The following is a 25,668-nucleotide window of genomic DNA, read 5'->3' as shown; positions in this document are numbered from 1 at the left end:
GAAACTGAGGGTTTGAGAGGGGGTAACCTACACCCCCCCATAGGGGATATAGTAAGCTATAAGCTAAAAAAGGGTAAAACAAAAAACCTACAACTAGTTAGCAGTTATTACAATCCATCATATATTGAAATGTTAGAAGTATGAATGGTACACCCTACAGTCACATAGGAGTTGAAATTCTCATAGAACATAGATGCATTGAGACAAGCAGTGTGTTGTGAAGTTATAGAAACAGTATCTCACGTGTCCAGAAAGGTTTGTTATACGCTTCTATTGAGGATGTCCTTTGTGACATGAATCTGCCCACAGGACATGTAGGCTCATCACACATCACATTTCTCTGGGCTCCCTCTCACAAGCAATATGCAGCAACTGCTAAAGGATGAACGGATTTGCTGGTGAAGCAAATGCATTTACAATTCCATTCTGCATGTTTTATTAAAGGGACGGGACACTGAGTTTTGACGTGCAAATGTGTTTGTGCCTGAGTGCTTTTAGAAAGACAACAGTTTTACAGATTTAACAGAAATCTGATAGTTTTGACCAAATATATTTTTACTGAAAGTTAGAGATAATTAATGTTAAAATGAGTTTAAAGGGAAACCCTCCCTTTGATGAAAAATAAGCAATCCATACAGTTGAGCTCTACTATTAAAGGGGCACTACAGCGGAAAATTGTAAAATTTAAAATATGTGCAAGCATATACATAAGAAGTACAGTTTTCCAGAGTAAAATGAGCCATAAATTACATTTCTCCTATGTTGCTGTCACTTACAGTAGGCAGTAAAAATCTGACAGAAGTGACAGGTTTTGGACTAGTCCATCTCTTCATAGGGGATTCTCAGCAAGGCTTTTATTCTTTATAAAGATATTCCCGAAAAAGGATTTAAACAATGATACTGGCCAGCCTCCCTGCTCCCGGCACAGTTTTTTGGCAGTTCGACAAAGCAACTGCTATTCACTAAGTGCTTTTGAAAATAAATATATCACTGAGAATCCCCTATTAAGAGATTGACTAGTCCAAAACCTGTCACTTCTGTCAGATTTCTACTACCTACTGTAAGTGACAGCAACATAGGAGAAAAGTAATTTATGGCTCATTTTACTCATAGAAAAAAATGTACTTCTTATTTGTATATGTTTGTACATATTTTACAGTTTTTCACTGTAGTGCCCCTTTAATGAAAAATCCTTTAAAACTGTGTACCTTGATTCTGAGCACAACGAATAGCCTTTTCACCATGTCTGTTAAACTGCTTCAGAGTGTTGATGTTGCTGCAGCCGTGCACCCTCATGCCCATCATCCCTCCTTTCCTCTGTCACCTTAAGGTACCCCTGAACGCGTACATATGAGTTGGCCGCCGGGAGACTCGGGCGTAGGACATAGCTGGTATATGGCTAATTACTATTGCGTGGTAGATAGGCAGAAAGTAGAGAAACCGGCACTGCTTCTTAGGCTCATCTATTCAAATATATAGAAAGGTTAGAAATTTCTTGCAAACATGTATAAAAGCATACAAGTGTTAAAAGACATACCCTTTTAGGGAAGGTGACGTGGGTTGGTGATTGGTGGGTGCTCGGGTGCTGTTGCCTTAGACTTATGCTGGGGATACACGGTACGTTTCTGTACCGTGTATCGACCAGCTGATCCGGCCAGCTGATAATATTCAGCTGGCCCGATCATGCTGCTCGACCCGCGCCCGCTCGATCCCCGCCGGGACGAGCAGCAATCGATCCGCGCGGACGAGCGGGGATGCGCCGGCATCGAGCCGCTGGCTTGATCCCGGCATTCCAGCCGTTTTACGCAATCATGCGCTTCTACGGAGGCATAATTACTATTCCCCCTCCACGTCCACATGGATAGTGGGTAATGATATAATTCGGCTTCCAGCTATTGCTGGAGGCCGAATTATAGTGTTTTAGGAGCAGCTTCAGCTCAGTCTTCTGGCGGCGCTAAAGTTACTCACAGAGCGCTGTCTATGGTGGCGCCGGCTGCACCCAAATCTCCTATGCTGTTATTACAGCGCTCGCCCCTGAACTGTGTTTTTATCAACATACTTTTAATTCTCTTTTATCTGTGATGCACCATCCTCACATTCCAGCACCCCTGTGGCCCCTGCTCTGCTCAGCTGTTATATTCCACTGAGCTAAACGTTGATTATGGCCGGGGAAGAAGTGGCAGTTCCCCCTCATCTCTGCCAGTCATTAGGAATGCCCCCTCCACTTGCCGATTATGGTTCCTATATGCGGCACTGCAACGCATACATGGTTGTGGAGACTGAGCTCGGAATGATAGTGTACCATCGCTCCAAGCTCAATTTCTACAAGCCCACACACGTCCACAAGCCCTCTCGCCCCGGTTGTGCCCAAAATAACGCACTGCGCATGCGTACACCCGCACTCACCTCTATTAGGAAGTTTTCATTATATGAATCGGAGCCGGCAAGTTTGGGAAGAGTTTTGAATAAATATAGGCGGTGGCTTATTTGAATGAATATGTAATGGGAGATTGAGGAAAATACTGCTCGCTATCACCGCCCCAGTAAGATTAGTCAAAACGCCATCCAGCTCTGCCGGCTCTGATCTATACAATTATTATGCCACACAGTCCTTCACAGGGAGGCATCCTTTGTGAAGATAGATCAGCACATTAACCTGCTGAGCGGTCTGGACGAGCTCAGCTCGTCCAACACCGCCAGAGGCTGCCGCTCAGGCCCTGCTGGGCCAATTTTAGTCAAATAAAAAGCAGCACACGCAGCCGGCACTTTGCCAGCCGCGTGTGCTGCCTGATCGCCGCCGCTCTGCGGCGATCCGCCGCGAGCAGCGGCGAAAGAGGGTCCCCCCAGCCGCCTGAGCCCTGCGCAGCCGGAACAAAAAGTTCCGGCCAGCGCTAAGGGCTGGATCGGAGGCGGCTGACGTCAGGACGTCGGCTGACGTCGATGACGTCACTCCGCTCGTCGCTATGGCGACGATATAAGCAAAACAAGGAAGGCCGCTCATTGCGGCCTTCCTTGTTTATTCTGGGCGCCGGAGGCGATCGGAAGATCGCCTCCGGAGCGCCCTCTAGTGGGCTTTCATGCAGCCAACTTTCAGTTGGCTGCATGAAATAGTTTTTTTTTAATTTAAAAAAAACCCTCCCGCAGCCACCCTGGCGATTTAATCAGAACGCCAGGGTGGTTAAGCTGATGCTGCAAGTTACATTGGTGTACAGCATATTTCAGAAAATACAGAAAAAACAAAGCACACGTCATTAAACCAATTATTATTCATTGAAAATGCTGTACTTAATGGAGTTAGCATAAAAACGTTTTCATTGATACTCATCCTTAAAGCATGACACTAAATATTGGACATAAACATCACCATGCAGAGTTGACCGATTCAGCAACTGTTTTGCAAGAATGCACTGTTTGTGCCTTGTGTGACATTTCTGCATTCTACAATGATTGGGCCATATAACAAAGAACCTTGCTCACCATGTAACAGCATCAATGTTATATGTGTCTGTACAATGGGACAAGCTGTAGCTCCACGAACAATTTAACTGTGAAAAGTCTCTGATATGGACAGCTATTGTAACAGTTTGCTCTACCCTGCATCTCTAACTCTGATGGTACAACACTGTTGTACATTGCTGGATTTTGCAGAAATTTGTTGGTGTAAAGATCTCCGCCGCTATACTATAGCTGATGGAAAGGCTTATTGTGTATCCGTTATACCAGTCATAAGTATTGCTGGTTTAAGTGTAAACATACACAAAGGACAAGAAACACCGAAAACTGTTACAAATACCCTGGCTGTAACATCCTTAGTAAACGTATTTACTAAGAATGTTACAATCCGGGTCTTTTCGTCTGTATTTTCTTAGAGGATGGCTCTGTCTATATGCAAGACCAATATTCTAAATATCATTTACATATTACATTATTATATAAATCTTTTGGTCTAACAGTATACAGCCTAGTATACACAGACCTCTGAATTTATTTTAGCTGTCAATTTAAAGAGGAACTTTAACCCAGGATTGAACGCCATCCCAATCAGTAGCTCATTCCCCTTTCCCACAAGAAATCTTTACTTTTTCTCGGACAGATCATCAGTGGGGTCTGAGTGTCTGATATTGTGGTGAAACCCCTCCCAAAGTGTGATGTCAAGACCATGGTCCTTGCATTGTGGGAAATAACAGTTTTTTTCTAACTGCAAAGCAAGCAATATCTTCCTCTGTGCATAGTGCATAGAACTCTCAAGTAAAAGAACATTCTGTACAGATTTTTTTTTTTTTTGCGCAATTCTGTACAGATCACTTGACAGAACTAAAGATGTCACCACCAATTATACATTTCAGAATGTTAATCAAGGAGAGCAACGATTTTACAATGAGCAAAAAGCTGACAAAAATCTATAAATTAATATTGTGGGGGAAAAAAATCAATTTTATTCATTATGTTACTTTCACTACAGTTTCTCTTTAATTCTGGTTGCAACGCACAGTAACTGCAGGCCAGGTGCAGCCTGAAGTCAGATGCTCAGTTTTCAAGGTTTACATGGAGCCTTTTCTTCAGTTCCAGCTCAGAATGGCACCAGGAAATGAACTCATAGTTCTGTGGAGTACACAAGCCCTAAGATTGATTATAGGAGATTGGCACAGAATAATAACTAACCTCTGTGATAGTTCTCTGTATTCTCTTCATCTAATCAGGAAACTGTGCGAAGGGGGAGAAGGTGTACAGGATATATTCTTACTCCATAGAGGTGAGAGGGCGCAGGGCAAGTCATGCAATCAACTAGGCACTTGCTGACATGTCCTATCCTAGTCACATATCGCAGCTGTAATCTGAGTGATACAGGTAATAACTAAACTACCTTATGCAAGGGCTTCCTTCCACAAGTCTGTCTACTTCTTCACTAACCTCTTTCACAGTCCTCAAGCTGTACCAAACAATATTACAGAGGCTATTAAAGACATCTAAAACTTCAGCTAATAGTAGGGAATAAAACTTTATCTGTATCAGGTGCTTCTGATACAATTATCTGTGTCTGTATTCGGATGGGCAAAACAACGTTGTACACCCTTTGTTGTAGTGGTCTAATGATTATCAAACCAAATACAGAAGTTATTTTCTACATTCCTAAGGTGTCCAGTCACAGTGTGTATGGTGGAGGTACAGCACATTTAAGGTGTAGCCCATGTAGCTTCTGGGTGCTCTGACCAATGGTTACTGGAAACACCAATGTAATAAAGTATATGGTCGGCACTCCAGATATAAAGTTCAATATATGTTTATTGCTGCAATGTTTCCACACAGCTCAGAAACTCTTTCTCAGGGTAGACAATGCCAAATACACGTGCACTCAGGAGGGAATCACCGAGAAGCGCATGTACGGGTGGTTGCAGCAGGTGCTTCTAACATCAGCAATTATCTTTGTCTGTATTCAGATGGGTAAAACAACTCTGTACTCCCTTTGTTGTAGTGGTTTTATGATTATCAAACCACATACAGAAGGTATTTTCTACATTCCTAAGGTATACAGTCACACCACATTTCAAAATGCCAAACAGTGTTTTTGAGCCATCAAGGCATTGCATCATAACCTTGTTGAGTCATACGGGATGCCTTGATCAAGGCAGCATCCAGCATCCAGCATCAAACTAAGCAAAATTTTTAGGAAGAATGTTTATTCTCTCCAGTGACTGATGACTGATCCTGATCTATTGCCTTGGTTTCTCTCATTAAACCAGGACTAATTACTGGTTCTGGTTCAATGTGTAGATGGCAGAATGCTGTGCAACTCCAAAAAATTACCCAGTATAATCTGGATGGAGTAAGTTTTAGGGATGTGGGAGGAAACCAGAGTGCCCAGACGTATGCCACATTATATGTGTTTTTAGGAAAAATCTCCAGGCCATTGGCCTTAACTGGAGCAATTTCTCTGCGTCAGATAAAATCTAAATGATGGGAGGATATATTGATTGTTTATGGCTACAACTAATTTTAACGTATGGCAATTTTTGTTTCTTCTTTAAAGCTGATCTATCATATATTACAAGCCTACATGTAGCAACAATATTATTTCACAAAACTTGCAAAATTATCTTTAAACAGAACAAACAGAAAATTCTCCTAACAAGCAAATATCCACTGATTAAAACTCAAACCGCTGATCAATTATCATTTAGCTGTTTCAACTAATGCGCTGTCATCAGCAAGTAGATGATATTTGCTAGAATTGCTCCTTCCTGAGCCAGAGGAAATTTCTTTTTTTTGTAAGTAGTATTTTCTGCTGCTATCTAGCAAAAGACTACCCGGAAAATCCAGCTGCAGGTCTTTCTCCCAGAAGCAATCTGGTGCAATAATGTCATGTCAAACATGTGAACTATGCCTGCAGAGGAAGGAGAATAGGGACACGGACAACACAAATCACTGGGAGAAAAATGGAAGGCCAAGTTTCAGAAGGACATACAGCACTTGCCCTTCTTTGGTTGCCTTTAGCTGAGTTTAACATAGATTGTTATGTAAAACAGTAAAGCAAAGAGCATTCCCCATTTGCGAGTAAATCTATCTTCTGAAGAGCCAGCGAACGATGTGAAGATTATTATTATTATTCATATTTACCGATCTCTCTATCCAGGCTGCAAATATGATTCTATAGCAGTCCATGATTCTATATCAGTCCTTAGATAAAATGTATTAAATTAATATTTGAAAAAAAGCCCAAATAAGCAGAATAGACAATATTGCAATGTTTTCTTTATGTTACAATGAAATAGAAGTGTGTCCTATGGTTGAGTGTTTCAAAAGCCATTTCAGTAACAGCATGCAGTTACTGGAACGTGTGTTACTGTAATCTTTTTTTTTTTTTTTTTTTTATCCTTTTGGCTCTCCCAGGAAACTCCCTTAGGCCATCTAGTGGCAGGATATCCAGTAGTCTCCTTTTAGAAAAGATTTCTCTTTCACCGTTAGCCTATCACACCATCTATGGAAAATCAAAGAGCTGTTCCCTACAACCAATTGCAAGACAGCATTACAAAAGCATCCAAGCTTCTATGGCTAGCGATGCGTGTGCTGTACTCTCAATGCTGCTTCATAAAAGAACATATGATGCTTAAGTCACCTTCCATCTACCACATTCATACAATAGAGCTGAGAAACATGCCATACTTTTCTGTTGCAATAGTGATGCTGGATCTTCTCTATCACTCTTCTCTGTAACACTCTAGAGATGTTTAAACCCTCAGGTATCTCAAATTGCAACTATGATGCCTGTGGCTAAAATGAACAAAGCAGATGGTAGATTTGTACTGTCTTTTTTGATAACATTGTCATTCTTGCTTACACACCTAGCAGCTACCAACAATAGAAAATGATTCCAGTAAATGGAAATAAATAATATTTATCTTACCAATTTATGTCCAACAAGCATAATAACCATACTATAATGATTCCTGCTTGCCAAAGAGAGATATTATTCAGAAAAATCAAAGCAAATTTAATGTAAAAATCATAATGATCAGTCCTCTCAAGCAATATCTTATAAGGAATGGTTTCGACTTTTTGGTTATTCTCATTTGTATGCGAGGATCCTAATTTGACATCAGACATTAGACCTTCTGTAACCCTCTATTCTTCACCTATACACTTGAGTGTGCATATTGTCAAGCACCAACCAAGAACACAGGACTTTGACACAGCAGCAAATTCTGCACATAAAGGGATGGAGTCAGCTGATTCATGGATCTGTGTACCCGGCTCTGTAACCTACATGCCGTGAATTCAAATGACCCATTTTATTGTACTTGCCCAGGCTTCTGAGGAGCACATTATAAGATCTGCACTGAAGTCTGTCTCTTCCTTTACAAAAGCAGCTTGGGATCTCTAAATAAATTCTTTTTACATAAAGAGAGCACACATCTAGCGGTTGAGATGTGCCTTCAGTTTCATTGTTTGGGATTTTCCCCCCTAGTAAATAAAGAGAGGAAAAGACGCATTACCAGATGTGCCGGTAGGACACCGCTGCGTAAATCAAGCACACAATAAACCAGTCTCCCCCTGCAGGACGGTGAAAAAATGATCTGATTTTTAAATTGCACCTTGAAACCCGAGCGCCACATTGCTAATAAAATTAAGCACTGTAGCAGAACAGGCTAACAAAGCTAAAGGGGCTCATTATAACTCACAAAGACAAGATCTCAGGGCCAATATGGAATGATTAAGCATCCACAGAGGAATTACAGAAGCAGGTTCTCAAGAGATCAGTTATAAATGCTTACTGGGTTCAGCGCATGTAAATCCTGAGGCCCCTATATGCTGAGCACAGCTCTACAGAAGGGAGTTGGGAGAAAAAAAAACGTCGTTTCCAATTGTAATTTCCAACTATTAGCACAACGAAACTGCATAATACATTACATAACCAGTACTTTCCACACACACGCTAAACTGCATTTTTCTGGGTTATCCATTTAATTTGCTAGCTGTGCCTGAAATTCATTAAACTGCGCATAACTCCAGGCCTTTCTGGCAGTGAAGTTGCATCTTTTCCTCTGACAATTCTCTGAACGACATTTTAATATCCTGCACATGGTCCTCCTGTTACCTGCTGCACTTGCTGCAGCTATCTTCTAGGGGGTAGCAGATGATGAACAGATTTCCTCATGGAAATTAGGAGCAAAACTCTTACAGAAAGTACATTTTTTGTCTTCCTTCCTTTTGGGGGGGGGGGGACACAAAAACAAGACATAAAATGTTTTATGCGTGTACAGAATAACTGGAAACCACATTTTTATAAAGCAGGGCATGAATGATAATAAACACAAGAAAACAGTTTTAGGTGACTCTAATGAACTGTAATATTTATATTATACAGTTCATTTCCTAGAAATGGTTTTAAAATAGGCGGACCTCTGCAACAAATATCTGAGAGAACAGCTTAGAAACTATGTTTTTTCTCAATTGAATGCTTGGCAGAAAAAAAGTCCAATTCAGCTAGATTTATCTGCAGGAATCTTCTTGTCCACATCTGAAGGGAACAACCTGTTATTTGCCATCGATGCCCCTTGACCTATGGTAAATTGTGGCAGAGTACATAAAGAATAAATGCACCTATCAATCAGACCAAATTGCCTCCAATCAATCATGCAGTTATATTAAACTGGTACATAGCAAGTTTCAGACATTGGGAACTGGCAGGACAGTCAGACAGTGGGGATTGTAGGATAGGTGGTTGGCAAGAATTGTGGGGTGATGGTTGTGGCAGTGACTGAGGAGTGTAGGCAGAGTGTAAAAAGCTAAGACATGAGAATAAGTTGAGATATAGTATGAAAGGGCCACGGCAGTTTTACACATGTAATTATGGTGTGGGCGGGGGGGGGGGGGGTTGGGGTTTGTTTCAGACACTTAAGTACACCTAATTTTTACTTTTGTCACAGTCCTCTGCTTTTGTGGAGAACAGCTCTGCTGCAATTCATGAAGTGATGAAAATACTGCTCATTACATATATTTAGGCTGCAGAAGTGAGGCATGAGTGAGGCCTGCCAATCAGAGCCTTACAAGTCAATCACCTGAAAATAGATCATATGCATCTTCATTAACCCTTTCGGGACCGGCCGCCTAAACCCCCTTAAGGACCAGGTTTTTTTTGCTGAAGGGGGGGGGGGGGCGTTTGGGGGGTTAGGGCAGTTAATCTGGGAGGTTTTTCAGCTGGTGGTGGAAAACTTCCGCAACACTTATGTACCCCAAAGGGACATAAGTGTGGATGAAAGCTTGATGGCGTACAAAGGCAGACTGTCCTGGATACAGTACATTGCATCCAAGAGGGCCCGGTTTGGAGTGAAGTCCTACATGTTATGCAAGGCATAAACGGGCTACATCTGGAACAGCATACTGTACACTGGGAAAGGGACACAATTTAACCCTGCTTTCAACAGTTACGGGCTGGTGACTTCATCCGTGCTGTCTTTGGTGGAGCCTTTGTTGTATAAGGGGTACTGTGTGATCACAGACAATTTTTACAGTTCACCTGAACTTTTTGAAATACTCATCAGGAACAAAACTGATGCCTACGGCACTGTTCGTCCTAACCGGCGAGAAATGCCAACTGCCTTCGCCAAGCAAAAGTTAAAATCTGGGGACATTGTGGCTTGGCAGAAAGGAAAAATGTTGGCACTCCGCTGGCATGACAAGAAGGACGTGTGTGTGCTCAGCACTGTCCATGATGCATCATCTGCCACCACCAGAACGCGAGGAGGGAAAGTCCTGGACAAGCCGCAAGTCATCCTGGACTACAACCATACAATGGGTGGGGTGGACCAAGCTGACCAGGCAATGACGTACTACCCCACAGTCCGCAAACAGCAAAAAGGAAAAAAAAATACTATAAAAAAGTTTTGTCATCTGCTGGAACAGTCTCTGTGGAATGCGTTCATCTTGTATAAACAACGTAGTGACAGGCCAAGAACACATTCTGACTTCATATGGAAAATGTGCGAAAGCATGTGTCTGAAGTACCAGACTTCATCAGCAGATGTGAGAGTTGGGCGCCGTGCATCATATGTTGTCAATCCTGAGCGCCTCGCTGGCCGCCACTTTTCAGACTATATTCCACCCACTCCAAAAAAAGCTGCACCAACTAGGATGTGCGTTGTTTGCTGCTGCAAGACGGATAGCAAGGGTAAGAAAGTCCGCAAAGAAACCCGTTTCTACTGCCCGGACTGTAATGTCGCTCTGTGTGTCATTCCATGTTTTAAGATCTACCACACACCGGAGGTGTATTAGTTATATACTGTACTGCATGTACATACTGTATATATAATCTGCTGCTTATTTGTACAGTTTTGCTATTATTTCAGTTTATTGATAAATTTAATTTTTTCAGCAAATTTGTGTTCCAGTCTTTTATTTATATGCAGGATGTCTTCCAGGCCTTTATTCTGATATATTTTCGTGAGTTAAGACTTAATAATTGGATGCCTAAAATTCTTGAAAAAAAATTACCGCTTTTGACTCATAATTCCAGACAGAAATGCACCGCCAGGGAGGTTAACTGAAGCTTTGTTTATTTTTAAAGAGAACCTGAACTGAAAATTAAAAGTCAAAATAACCATACACAAATCATACTTACCTCTTGTGTAGTCTACTCATTAATCTTATTCTCTTCTCCTGCACCCTGTTCGTCCACTGTGATCAATGGAATTATCTGTCCTGCATTTTGAAAATGGCCATTACCTCATAACAGCTTCCCAGTCAGCACACTGTTAAACTGTAAGATCACCCACTTGAGCCATACGGAAACATGGACATTACCTTGCACATTCAGTTGTAACTGACAGCTGCTGATATAGAACTGACAGCAACTGGTATATTTCAGTTCTGACAAAATATTGTCAGAACTGGAAGCGATCACTGTAAGCAGAAAATGGTGAGCTTCTGAGAGGAACTGACAGTGAGGTTAGTACGTAATATTCATTTGCAGCTACATCATGCATTTATTTTAAATAATTTAACTCACTTCAGGTTCCCTTTAAAGGAATTTCAGAATCATAAGAGCAATGTGGAGATGATATTACTTCCTTGGCTGAAATGCAGACCTATTCACCAGGAACAAGTACTGCATGTGGTTCAGATGTGTTGATTTTCCTGATTTGAAAAAAAAAAAATCTACTTTACAGCCAGACAACTTGCATTATCAGGAGGCAGCCCAGCACAAGACTGCTTTCATCCCACCCTCAAAACAGCTTGACTTTAACCACCCTGGCGGTAACCCAGAGCTAAGCTCGGGGTAGGAAAAAATAGTCCAGAGCGATAATCCCAAGCTCAGCTCGGGGTAGGCAAATACTAGCTTTTCCAGCCGTTTGGATCCCACGTGCGATTGGCACTGCACAGCGGTACTCCAGCTTTCTCACCCCGGCTGTCGGCTTCTGTCTCTGACCGCCGGGATCCCCATATCCCCGTTCTTCTTCGGCCAATCAGATCAGCGGAGGGCTGGTGTGGCATGACGTCAGCAGAGACTGCTGGTAAGGAAGTAGTTAAAGTACACTGTACTCACATGTTGCTTGCCTCTTGGCTGTGCAGGAAGTTCTGCTCAATGAAGAGGGAAGAGTAGAAGTAAGGACCAGAGACTGCTGGTACTGTAAAGGAGCGCTTCCCGACAAATAGCTGCAATAATCTGCTGCTCCAGCCGGTCACGCCATTCTGTCCCCGCCGCAGGTCCCTCTCTCCACCGTCCCTATGATGGCAGAGCTCTGTGCGCCGGTCAGGAGCCGCTTTAATTGGCTCCTGATGCTGTCAATCAATGTAAGCCATTGGGATTGGCTTACAGTGATGGCAGGGTCAGGAACCAATGAAATCGGCTCCTGACCGGCTCACACAGCTCTGCCGTCATATAGACGGCAGGGCGAGTGATCTGCGGCAGGGAAACCGTGGCGCAATCGGCAGGAGCGGCGGAACCACGTGGCAACGATGTTTGAAATCTACGTCCTGTCAGATCCACACAGCCACAAGCAGGACATAGATTTCAATTGCGTTGGTCCGGATCTGGTTAATGACCTGTCAACCTAAAGAATCACTAAAGATCATTAAATCAATTTGAACTGTGTACAAAGCTTTAGGCCCCGCTCAGCTTCTGCTTAGTGATAGTGAGGGAAATATAATAGAGCAGAAGGGAATTAGCGAAGACAGATCTGCAGCTGACTCTGTTCAGCTACCATAATTAGCAATGCTGTGAGCAAGCACAAAGACTGATAATTCTTTCTGCTGCACAGAATGGCACTTACAGGAGTGAAAAGTAAAGTCTGATCAAAGTAAGATTTTTTTTTTTTTGCATATTTAGAATCATGAAAAAAATGTGCAACAAATGGGGAAAAAAACAGTTAAAGAAGTACCGTCCGAAAATTTTAAAATTTAAAACACATACAAATAAGAACTACATTTCTTCCAGAGTAAAATGAGCCATAAATGACTTTTCTCCTATGTTGCTGTCACTTACAGTAGGTAGTAGAAATCTGACATTACCGGTTTTGGGTTAGTCCATCTCTTCATAGGTGATTCTCAGCATGGCCTTTATTCTTTATAAAGACATTCCCTGAAAAAGATTTATACAATGATGCTGAACAGCCTCCCTGCTCACCATACACTTTTTTGGTAGTTGGACGGAGCAACTGCCATTCACTAAGTGCTTTTAAAAATAAAGAAAACCCTAAAAAAAACCTATGAGAAGATGGGCTAGTCCAAAATCGGTAGGTAATGTCAGATTTCTACTACCTACTGTAAGTGACAGCAACATAAGAAAAAAGTTATTTATGGCTCATTTAACTCCGGAAAAAAAACATGCTTCTTGTTAGTATATGTTAACATGTATTTTAAATTTTAAGATTTTTGCGACAGAGGTTCTTTAACTACATGCGCACACATCACCTGATTGAGGGACGGAGCTCCGCCACTCGGGAGACTGTTAGACGGTGTACGCCGTCTATTTACACGGTACAGCGCTGCGATCAGCAGCAGTGCTGTACTGGGGACAGCCGTGTGGCACGGCTGTCCCCCTAGGGCACTAGAGAGCGATCGGCTCTCATAGGCAGAAGCCTATGACAGCCGATTACCGGGATTGGCCGGCTGGGGGGAGGGAGGAGATTATTAAAAAATGAGAGAGAGAGAGAAATAGTAAAAAATAGTAAAAAAAAAAATCATAAATATTTATATAAAAAAAAATAAACACAAGGGGGGCGATCAGACCCCACCAACAGAGAGCTCTGTTGGTGGGGAAAAAGGGGGCGGGGGGATCACTAGTGTGCTGTGTTGTGCGGCCCTGCAGCTTGGCCTTAAAGCTGCAGTGGCCAATTACACAAAAAACAGCCTGGTCTTTAGGAGGGTTTAGCACTGTGGTCCTCAAGAGGCAAGGGTATTCCAGAATTTTCTCATTTGTTCTAACAGGCAATTTGAAGTCAGCTGTCTACCTGATCATTACATACCAGCTTAAAACTTACTCTTTAGCACTGGCACTTCCTTTTCCCCTGATAGGATTGCTGCTGAAGCAGGGAATGAACCTAATGATATATCCACAAATTAAATGGGGTACATATTACTTAGAAAAAGCAGTACATAACATCTAAACCGGTACTGTACGGCTTCTGACCCATTTCTGTAAAATGTCTGAAGAGGAAACAAAGTTTCGAAAACTTGCAATAAACCATGTTCAATTAGTCATTAAAGGTATTCCCAAAACGTTTGTTGGTTTGATGTCTGCATTTCTGCTCCTCGACTAACACCGGACCACACTTTAAATGTAATTCATATGACTTGTTTGGGACAAGAATGTATAGATCCATCTTAAGTGCCTCGCCAGCTCATTCTTAGGTCTACTGCAGTGAGTCATCTCCAGTGGCGTTTCTACCACAGGGCGCAGGGAGGCGTGGCGCACCGGGTGCCAGACAGCCAGGGGGGTGTCGCCACGACCCCCCATAGATGCCAGACTCAGGAGGGAAAGAGCAGCGCTAGGAGGAGGGGTGACAGCAGGGATAGCGGTGGGGAGGGGGGACATATCCCCCCCTCCCTCACCTGGGTCCCCTTCTTCTGCCTCTCTTCTCCCCCCTCAAAATGCGGGCAGCGGGCCGGGGGCAGTGGTCAGCGAGCAGGCGAGCGCGGATAATACTCACTTTACTTCCGCGTATCAGCCTGGAACGCTCCGTCGCCGTCACGTGCCTCTTCTGCGCCTCCAATCATTGGAGGTGCAGTAGAGGCACGTGACGGCGACGCATGTTCCAGGCTGATACGCGGAAGTAACGTGAGTATTCTCCGCGCCTGCCTGCTCGTCCTGTTTGCTGCCCGCTGACCACATTTTGGGGGGGGGGGGAGAAGAGGCAGAAGGAGGGGACCCAGGTGAGGGAGGGGGGAGATATGTCCCCCCCCCTCCCCACCGCTATCCCTGCTGTCACCCCTCCTTCTAGCTACACGGGGGGTGGGGGGTACTATACTACCTAAACTGGGGGCCACTATACTACCTAAACTGGGGGCCACTATACTGGGGGCAGCTAAACTGGGGGCCACTATACTACCTAAAGGGGGGGCAGCTAAACAGGGGGCCACTATACTACCTAAACTGGGGACCACTATACTACCTAAACTGGGGGCCACTATACTGGGGGCAGCTAAACGGGGGGCCACTATACTACCTAAACTGGGGCCACTATACTACCTAAACTGGAGGCCACTATACTACCTAAACTGGGGGCTACTATACTACCTAAACTTGGGGCCACTATACTAGCTATACTGGGGCCACTATACTGGGGGCAGCTAAAAGGGGGGCCACTATACTAGCTACACTGGGCCTGGGGGTCACTATACTAGCTATACTGGGGGCCACTATATTACCTATACTGGGGGGGGGGCACCATACCAACTACAATGGAGGCTACACTGGGGGCAACTATACTATCTAAACTGTGGGCCACTATACTACCTATACTGGAGGGCAGCTGTACGGGGGCCACTATACTAGCTACACTGGGGCAGCAACACTACCTACATTGGGGGCAGCAGCTATGCTGCCTATCCTGGAGGCAACTATACTAGCTATATTGGGGCAACTATACTACCTTCACTGGGGGCAACTAGCTACCTATACTGGGGGCAACTGCTAGCTACCTATACTGGGGGCAGTGGCAACACCGGGGGGGGGGGTGCTTTGGGTGCTGAAGCACCACCTAAAATTCTCCAAGCACCCCCCAGCGTGAACTGACTTTCGGCATGTAATAGATGCCGTGTCAGTTCACCGCAGTGGCAGAGCAGGACTATAGTAAAATGTCTGAAGCCCTGCTCTGGAGACTTTGGGAGTTTCAGTTGCTGGCTGCAGAGGATCGTGGGAGCTGCGCACCGGACGGAGGCCGGAACAGGAGCTCTGCTGCAGGTGAGTAAATGTTTTTTTTTTTTTAATTTATATAGCAGCCAGGTGTAGCGTTTATGTTCTGGCCAGGTCTGCTACACGATTGAAGTGTTTTCTGGACTGGTCTGCCACACGTTTGCATGTATTTTCTGGGCAAATCTGCCGACATGATTGCATGTATTTTCTGGGCAAATCTGCCGACATGATTGCATGTATTTTCTGGGCAAATCTGCCGACATGATTGCATGTATTTTCTGGGCAAATCTGCCGACATGATTGCATGTATTTTCTGGGCAAATCTGCCGACATGATTGAACTTATTCTCTGGGCAAATCTGCTGACATGATTGAACGTATTCTCTGGGCAAATCTGCACACATTACGTTTATTTTCTTGAGAAAACCTGCACAAGTATGTGAATTTTCTGGGGAAAGGGTCCCCAAAACTTGGGTCCACTGTCTTTGCGTTGCACTTTTAAAGGGAACCCGAGGTGAGAATAATATTGAGGCTGCCATATTTATCTCCTTTTAAGCAATATCAGTTGCCTGGCTGCCGTGCTGGTCCTCTGCCTCTAATTCTTTCAACCATAGACCCTGAACAAGCATGCTTGTTTCTGGTGTGATTCAGTTCGCTACTGCAGCCAAATAGATCAGCAGGGCAACTAGTATTGTTTAAAAGGAAATAAATATGGCAGCCTCCCTATCACTCATTCGGGTTCACATTAAATTACAGTTAGCTCCGCCCTCATCTGGTCATGGCCACCCCCATTTTGTTATAGCGCCATCCATTTTTTGCCCCTTTACTTTTTTTTTGGGGGGGGGGGGGGGGGGGTCGTATAATACCCAGCACTGGGTGTCAAATGCCCTAGGTACGCCACTGGTCATCTCTAAAAGAAAAGTCCATGGTCCTTACTCAATTCACTTTTTCTCCTATGTTTTCTTCTTGGAGATAATTTTTCAACTTTCATTTAAAATAAGTTTTAAGCACTCTGAAATAAAAACAGTGACTAAAAGTAGGTGAAAAAGTACTGTCAAAATTACTCTATTTTCTTGCTTGCTGGTGGCTTGAAAGGCATTTAATTGATAAAGTATGAAAATATCACCTAGGAGAAAACTTGTGAGAAAAAGTGAATTGCATATGGCGCCAGGAGTGTTACAATTGGCAAATCAAACTGGATGTGTGCATACACCCTTAAGAGAAAGTGTGAATTCAGCCTCGTTTAAACGCACCACCAAATGGGGCCAGTGACGTCCCCTTGGCAATGATCTTTAAGCGACGCCTCTTTTTGCATGCAACGTTACACAATGGGTGTGCAAAAGGGACATCAAGCGATCGTGCTACTGGGCATCGTTGGGGATCATAAAGATCTGATCCATTGGTTCGGTCATTATCGCCGCACCACGCTAAGAGACGTTCGTGTGATCGTGCGCCTGTACCTACGTTGTGACATCACGTAAAAGACTTGCTCAAAAAAGCATACATAGTGGGTCCATAGCTTAAGGGTTACACATCACACTTATGCTAGGTACACACCATACAACTTTCTGTTAGATTTTCTCTTAGATTTACCTGCCAGATAGCTTTTTTTCCATGTTGTAGGTAAATCTAACAGAAGAATCTCACAGAAAATTGTATGGTGTGTACCTAGCATAATACTGGGAATGCAATGTTTTTTCTTCATGACAACACTGACACAAGAGATTATAGCAACTGGAGTCTCCCTATTAGAACATTTTTTTCAGCTACTCACCATCTCAGTACTAAAAAAAAAAAAAATAATCCAAAGAGAAAACTGTAGTAATGTTCACTAAAACATGCATTATTTGTAGCTGACCTAAGGGCCTAGTTTCTTTTGTAAAACAAACAAGAGTTTCTACCTGCTGCTACATTCCTGAGCAACAGACTAAAGAAAAAGTAGAAATGTATCATTTTATAAAATGTTTACTGTCTTAAAGGACTGCTTTCTGCACTATAGCTACTTAACTCTGAAGCAGGGCAGTAGTGGTAAGGTGACCTCGAAGCCTGTTATTGTCACACTCATTTACTGGTTGTGAGCATGCTGGAAGGTACAGAAGCCAAAACCGATTTCTCCAGTGTCCTTGCAAGTGGCTTGGGGAGCCACTACACTCCCCAGAAGAGCTTCTGAGCAGCCAGATATATCCAGAGATGTAGAAAATATTGAAAGGAGAAAAAAAAAACCTAAATTATTGTGGCCCCCCCAGTGAGAGGCCAGCTCTTATCTGTAAAGTCAGTTTAAGGGATTGTGACAGCTCTGTCCCAGATATTAGCTGACCCAATCATATTAAATCTCCCGCTTCACTGATCATCCAACGCTATGTTAAACAAGCCACAAACAAGCAAATAAGAGTGAGATAAAAAAAAAATTCATGGCACCAAAAGGGATAAGGAGCAATATAAAAATAATATATATTTTATGAAAGAATTCTTCTGTGAAGCCCAGCACAGTGTCCAGAATATCACGCTGCCGTCATTGCCAACCACTTCTCGCTATAAAACAAATGCCAGCGAGAATGTTGATGTTTGGTAATAGCATGGCAAAAAGGCTGGAGAAAAACAACAGCACCTCTCCAAGCATAGCGCAATAATCATTCTCCCTCTAATGCCTTAGTCAGATGCTGAGTCCCAAGTAAGAAGATTACATTGGCAATGGCAAGACAAGCATCTAAACTCATTAAATTAATCTCACAATCCTCACATAATTAGAGAAGCTAGGGGTAGAAATTCTGCTGCCTGCTGAAAAATATTAAAAAACACGGCAGGACTGGAATCAGCCCATAAGATGCCTAGAACAGTATCAATTATCCGTCAAGCTGGTTGCTGGGCACAGAAAAGCTAAGGGTGTCGAGCTTTTCAGAGTGTTAACACCAGGAGCACTTACTTCAAACCCAGAGCTTACTGATTCGTTTAAACTTGGCACATTGTTACATAGTTTATCTGGGAAATGAGAAGAAGGAAATGAAGATATTTCTGAAATGCAAGACCCTACTTCACGTCTGTAATTTCCTTGGGGAAAATGAAGACTGATTATTGTGCTTCTGACACAGAGAAGGGGGAAAAAAAGTTATTCTTCTGGCTGAGCAGCAAGGTAATATAACAAACATAAGCTATTAGCCTTCGATAGGTGCCACTATCTCCTCCTGAACTAACACAACCTCCATGAACCTTTTATGGCCACGTGTCACACTTGAGTTAACAAAGCAATGTAAATCCTGGTTTTAATTAATTCAATTAATCGTGGTGGAAGTGCTGTCAGCTCTTGTCACTACGTCAGGCAACTACATTCTAAATGAAAGAATGGGGATCTGATCATTGTTTTTCCTGAAAAGGCTGATGTAATTAGAACGCGTGTTGGAAGCAACAATCTATAATGGACACGCAGGAAATTAAGTCTGCATTATTTATTTATAAATAATGGAGTTTACAGGTAGATTGGGAGCATTATTGAAAATGACGGCACGCAGTCAGCTGAGATTAAAAATCAATATGCAAACTCCCGCTTTGTGTCCAACATCTTTCGTTTAAAAATAAAAGTAGTGGTGGAATGTGCGTAGTTATTGTGATTTCTACACTCGTGTAGCAGACAGGAAGCATATTGCCAATAATGAAGAGAAAACGAAGGGAGGGTATGGAATGGAGGCAGAAAATAGTAGAGGCACTATATTTCTCTGACTAGTTCCTCATTTTCTCTTCCCAACCAGGCTAATATCATAGATGGTTCTCACTTTTTGACAGATATGTCTGTCAGCTTGTCAGGGAAGCTATAATGACTCCTCACAGCAACATCTTATTATTCAGAAACAACGTCCATGGCTGTAAAGCATGACTTTTCCTTTAATCCACCTCGAACTGTTTCGATTATGGCCATGCAGGAGGGAAGGAGCAGAGGATTAGCACAGGGCCTCATTTGCATGCACTGGAGTTTTGTGACATTTGCAAAGTGCCCAATAGCCTCACAGAGTGTTTAATTAAGTTATCCAATATTTATGGCCAGCAATGAAATGCATTTATTTAACAGCATTCACCCAGCACGGTCTTGTCATTTGCACATTTTATAATATACATTAAACAAAAATAAATTAGACTGGGTATACTATATATTACACGCTACATATTATGGATACTGTCATATGGCAGGTGGATGCAAATTCTATTAATCCTTTTTAATACAACCTTAATAATAAATGCATTACATGACCTAAAATATTTGGACAAATGAAAGCATCGCACCCATTTGTGACAAGTAAAGAAAGCATGTTAATAGGAGTTGGTTCACAATCTGACCTTATATAACAGACTACCTATTAGGCCCATTAACAGGTGCTAAGTTGTATATAGTGCCTCCTTTTTTAACTTTCAACTTTTTCTTTCATTGGCAAAATCTTTCTTTCATGGCATGCCATACTAAGCATGCAGAAGGGCACTCGCCTTTGGATGCGACACTACATGTTTATTTGATGAAATTTCACTGTTCTATAAAGGCTTTGCACTATAGTTTGGGGGAAGCCAATTAACTTATCTGTAAGTTTATGGGATGTGTGAGAAAACCAGAATGTCCAGGAAAATAAAAATAAAAAACATGCAAATACAGGGAGAACATATGCAGTATACTCTAACGGAACATGTGCCCTATGAACAGCACATTGATTTTTCAGTGCTGTTAGCTGGGCTGCAAATTACAAGCTGCTGTAACATGAGCCTGTAACTTCTCACTGTGAAAGCAGCCTTAGGCCACATACAGACATCAGACCATAGTCTTTGGAAAATGAAAGATCACAGACCAATCTTACCACCCTTCCTGTAGTATAAGAGCCATACTCTACACAGTCTTTTCTATGGAGCTGAACTCCACATCAGGAAAAAATCTTGGCAAGATGCTGCACACACAGATGCTGTACAGACACAAAAGATCAGTATCTGCAGAAGATCTGTTCCTGCCAAAAATCCATTCCTGCAAATTGCAATGATAGTCTATGAGATCTGCAGATCATCATACACACATGATTTAACTGACATTTATCTGCAGATCTGCAGATCTGAAAATCCATCCTGGTGGATCTGATCTGCAGATGAATGTCAGTTAAATCATGTGTGTATGATGATCTGCAGATCTCATAGACTATCATTGCAATTTGCAGGAATGGATTTTTGGCAGGAACAGATCTTTTGCAGATACTGATCTTTTGTGTCTGTACAGCATCTGTGTGTGCAGCAGCCTGCAGAGATTTTTTTCTGATGTGGAGTTCAGCTCCATAGAAAAGACTGTGTAGAGTATGGCTCTTATACTACAGGAAGGGTGGTAAGATTGGTCTGTGATCTTTCATTTTCCAAAGACTATGGTCTGATGTCTGTATGTGGCCTTAGGGCGGGATAGGGAAATGAAGGGGAGGACCAAGGGAGTGCGGTGGGGAGAAGAAGCAGCCCCAGAATGCTTTGCAGTATCTGTTATGCGTCCTGCTGGCCTCCTTAGGAGCTTGGGAATAAAGAGCCTTGCTGCTCAGCAAAAATCAAAGTAATAGAGATTTTTAACTTCTGTATTGCCTTTTTGGCTTCCTTCTAAACTGTTTAACACAGGAGAATAGAGGTTTAAATTAGCTTTTGCAGCCTGACAGTTACTCTTTAAAAGAGTTATTGTGGCATTATAAACAGGTTTTGTACTTTTGATGACTGACAATTTTACATATACAGTGTTGGTACCATACATCTACCGGTATTATTTATAATGCACTTAAACTGTTAAAAAGATCAAGCTTTAAAACAAACTGCATGACATGTACAGTCTGTCCATACAAAACATCTGTGTACCGTCTAAAGGAACATTCATTTCAAAAAAAATTCTATCTCTAAATGTAACATATTTGTATTCAATCAATGATGTAACAATACTACATTACATATCTTACTACATGACTCATGTTTTGTTACCTCACTGCCACTTCCTCCGAGGACAAAACAAATATCATCCATGTATTTCCCACTGGGTTCAATTAACCTATATGACCCCACAGTGGGTTTACCAAGCCGTAATCCATTCCACTCATCTATCCACCACTCTACTAACCTGTCCACACCACCACCACCAATGAGCATAACATTTCTCTTACATGGACACCTACACTGACCCAAATATAGCCAAATAAAGCTTCTAGCTGTGATTACTGGCTGTTAATTATTTAATTAGCAGCTGCAAGCTTTTAATGGCTCAACTATTTTATTTTCCTGCATCAAAAGAAATTCATGCTAAGACACACACACAGCTTGTCCTATCTTTCATTCTCACCATTGCCATGGGTTGTGCATGTCTCATATCTCTCCTACAATCACAAAATGTCCACCTTCTTGCTCGCCTGTCGTGTCTACTTCAATCAATCATCATTGTCATGATGATCCATATTCGATGCCCCACCCTCACCACTTATTCTACAGTACTCAGTCTCCCCAATTCAATATCAATAACATATATCCACCGACGTATCCTACAGTCCTGCTCCAGCTAGCCATTTGGTTCCCCACTTTATGTTCAGTGTTTCAGCCCATGTACTTCTACAGCCAATAAAGATTCAATGCACGTGGCAAAACTGAGCAGAGTTTCACAAGAAGATATTATATGGAAGGGATGATTGGAGAGATGCAAGTACAGTAGAATCTTGTTCTAGTAAATTCTGATTATATAAACCTCTGGCTATTGTAAACTCTGTCCCCAGGTTCAGACTATGCACCTGTATGAATATACAATGTACGACCAATTTTGATATAGTAAGCTTCTGATATATTAAACTACTTGGCCAGGTCTGTATTAAGATTTCATTGCATAGCCCATTGCAGGATTTGTGTCTGTTTACTCTCCTAAAACACTGCAGTTATCTTTGTATAAAGTATGCACAACAGAATTAACTTATTTGCCAATATGAAGGCGATCCTTTTTATGCCAGCGTAAGTACATATAACACAGAAAGTGGTTCATAAAATATTACCTTCCATTTACAATCAGGCACAGAGAATACATACCGTATATTTAAAAAAAATGTGATAAAGCTAAATGATGAGATGGTTGTACAAGGAACAGAACATTCTATCTCTAATGAGTTTGCTTTCTCATTAGATAGACATGTCTGCTCTGTTGAATGTATTCTCCTGGTGCCTATTATATAATGAAACAGAAATAGTTTTAGACATACACTCAACATTTGTACGTTCAAGCCAAAAGAAGTAGTTTAAACGTCAGTTGCTCAAAAGTTTTCTAATGTAATCCAACTATGTGAATAATTAAAAAAAAAACTAAACAAACAAACAACAGAAATAATTGTTTTGTATTATCAATGTTGTTAAGTATTTTATAATCTTCTACTGTCAAACACATTAGTCCTTATGAAGAAAGTTATTTGCACTCTCTCTTTCCCTCAACAGTTACATAGTTACAAAGTTATTTAGGTTGAAAAAAAGACACATACGTCCTTCGAGTTTAACAGAAACTACTAAAATAAAGTGCCTGTGTACAGTAGCACTGGAACGCAGCAGAGTAGGGTGGTGACACATACCACTTTCCCACCTTTTGATTGTATCTATTTTTAAGAGGTATAAAGGTACAAACACACACAATAACTGTGTACCCCAGTGGTACTCAATGGAGAAGGAAAAAGGGGTGATACATGGGGCACAACGGAGGGGTACAGAGGAGAATAGTGCACTCAGCTGAGATCATCCAACATTCCAAATCTCTTGGTGTAGCTTTGGGAAGGATCAGGGCTGCTGCACACATGCTAAATTCTCTGCAGCCTCAGCTAAGAAACATCTAGGGTGTGTATGAGGCTTAAGCCCCATCTACACGATACGATTCTTTATACGATTCAATTACGATTCTATTTACGATCTGATTAAATCCGACATGTCCGATCGGGATTCGATTCGATTCAATTCGATTTGCTATTGTTTGCAATGGCAAATCGAACTGAATTGAATCGAATTCTGATCGGACATGTCGGATTTAATCGGATCGTAAATAGAATCGTAATTGAATCGTATAAAGAATCGTATCGTGTAGATGGGGCTTTAGACCCTAAACTGTTTAAACATATCTGTAACCAGGATAATCAAATTGGATTAGTACTTATATGGCCGGCACCGAGGTCCATACTCTTCAGATCATATGATCTGCAAATTTTATATTGCTGGATCCTGTAGTTTTTATATTAAAAGAAAAATTATGGTAATGCGTATCGGAGGAAAGTGAAAGTATTAAGAGTGGGGATCAGAAGACTAAATAAATAAAAAAACTCCACATCCTGATCTCAATGTTTAGTCATTTGTAATAGCTACTTCAAAGGAAACCAGGAGACCATAATTCTAACTCCCAACTGTGGGGGTTGGGGGTCAGGCTGGTTGCTGTTTTAGCTATATTTCATAACTTGAAACTATTTCCACTTAAAGTGTTCTTTAAAATTAAGTAGAAATAACGTTTTCCAACTTACTAGCACTGCTGCAAACAAGTGCCCTTTCAAACTACTAATACTTTTCCCCAGTGTAGAATAGGAGTGCAATAGCAGAGGTACAGGTAGAAAGCATGGTTTGTGTTAGTGTAAATCATACCGTGCGGCGGCAAAGTGGTAGCTGGAGGACCAGCGACGCACATCTGCGTCGCCAGGTGCCCCCCTAATTAATCAGGAAAGGCCGCTCGTGCGAGCGGCCGTTTCCTGTTAGATCACGGAGCGGATCTCCGTGAATAGCCTGCGAGCCGCTGATCGCGGCTCGCAGACTAAATGTAAACGCAGGAGACGTTTGTCTCCTTTGTTTACATTGAACGGCGCTGCTGTAAGGCAGATCGGCGATCCCCGGCCAATCAGCGGCCGGGGATCGCCGCCATGTGACAGAGGACAGCCTGTAACTGGCTGCACTGGACGGATAGCATCCTGTGCAGCCCAGAACACCAGGGGTGAGAGGGAGGAGAGGGAGGGGGGGAATTTCGCCGCGGAGGGGGGCTTTGAGGTGCCCCCCCCCGCAACATTAAGGCAGGCAGGAGCGATCAGACCCCCCCCCCAGCACATCATCCCCCTAGTGGGGAAAAAAGGGGGGGGTAAAGGCTGGGTCCTTTAAGTGGTTAATGGAGGTACTTAATTGAAGAACATTGACAGCTTGGAATGCAAGTTATTATAAAGAAAGATTGTGGACATTCTAATCATTCCAGCTACGTTTAATGGAAACTGTATGCAGCTTGGAAGTGGGCCAATTAAATGCACTTCCTGTTCATTGTACTGGCTCAATTCAAAGCTACATACACCTTGCAAAAAATCTGTATGCAAACCAGAGTGATTAGCATATCACTAGTTGTCTGAGGTCATTATTTTGTGCTTATTGTCTGGAATTGCCATTTAGAGCTACATCTTTTGCATTAATGGAACAGATAATGCAAATAAACACAGTTCTTCCTCTGCAAGTCTTGTAGCGTCAATATCTTTGGCTTTGTGTCAACAGCCCAACTTCAGAGCAATGAGCTTGTGTTTGTACTCTCAAAACAGTTGCGATCCTTTATGAATGGAACTCTCTTATAACTAAATCTCCAACAAGATAGTGAAAAGGTTTGTATAAGACCACTTAGCAATTCCCTATGTCCAAGCTAAAATTAGTATTACATCATTGCATCCTTTACACATAGGAGAGCAATAGGCAGGTAAAGAGGCCGTACAGTTCAGCGTAGTAAGGAAAATTCCAATAGATGCTCACAGAAGGCAAATGACAGACAACACAATGTAATAACATAATAAACTATTACACTCATCTTCT

The 25,668-nt window shown here is 42.3% G+C and overlaps 1 protein-coding gene and 1 long non-coding RNA gene across 4 annotated transcripts in view; one reads left to right on the top strand and one right to left on the bottom strand.

Annotated features, from left to right (window-relative positions):
* The window catches only part of CDKAL1 (CDK5 regulatory subunit associated protein 1 like 1), a 1,042,481-nt gene that overhangs the window by 145,361 nt on the left and 871,452 nt on the right, over positions 1 to 25,668 (bottom strand). The gene's annotated exons all lie outside the window — the stretch shown is intronic.
* LOC137518744 (uncharacterized) overlaps positions 18,662 to 25,668 on the top strand; it is a 44,212-nt gene continuing 37,205 nt past the window's right edge. The window contains exon 1 of the long non-coding RNA XR_011020885.1: positions 18,662 to 18,979. This is a non-coding gene — a long non-coding RNA (uncharacterized lncRNA). The remainder of the gene's footprint in view (positions 18,980 to 25,668) is intronic.

This window comes from Hyperolius riggenbachi, chromosome 5, assembly GCF_040937935.1.
Source record: "Hyperolius riggenbachi isolate aHypRig1 chromosome 5, aHypRig1.pri, whole genome shotgun sequence".
Classification (NCBI taxonomy): domain Eukaryota; kingdom Metazoa; phylum Chordata; class Amphibia; order Anura; family Hyperoliidae; genus Hyperolius; species Hyperolius riggenbachi.
The sequence above is the reverse complement of the archived record's forward strand: the minus strand, read 5'-3'. Positions and strand labels throughout refer to the sequence as shown.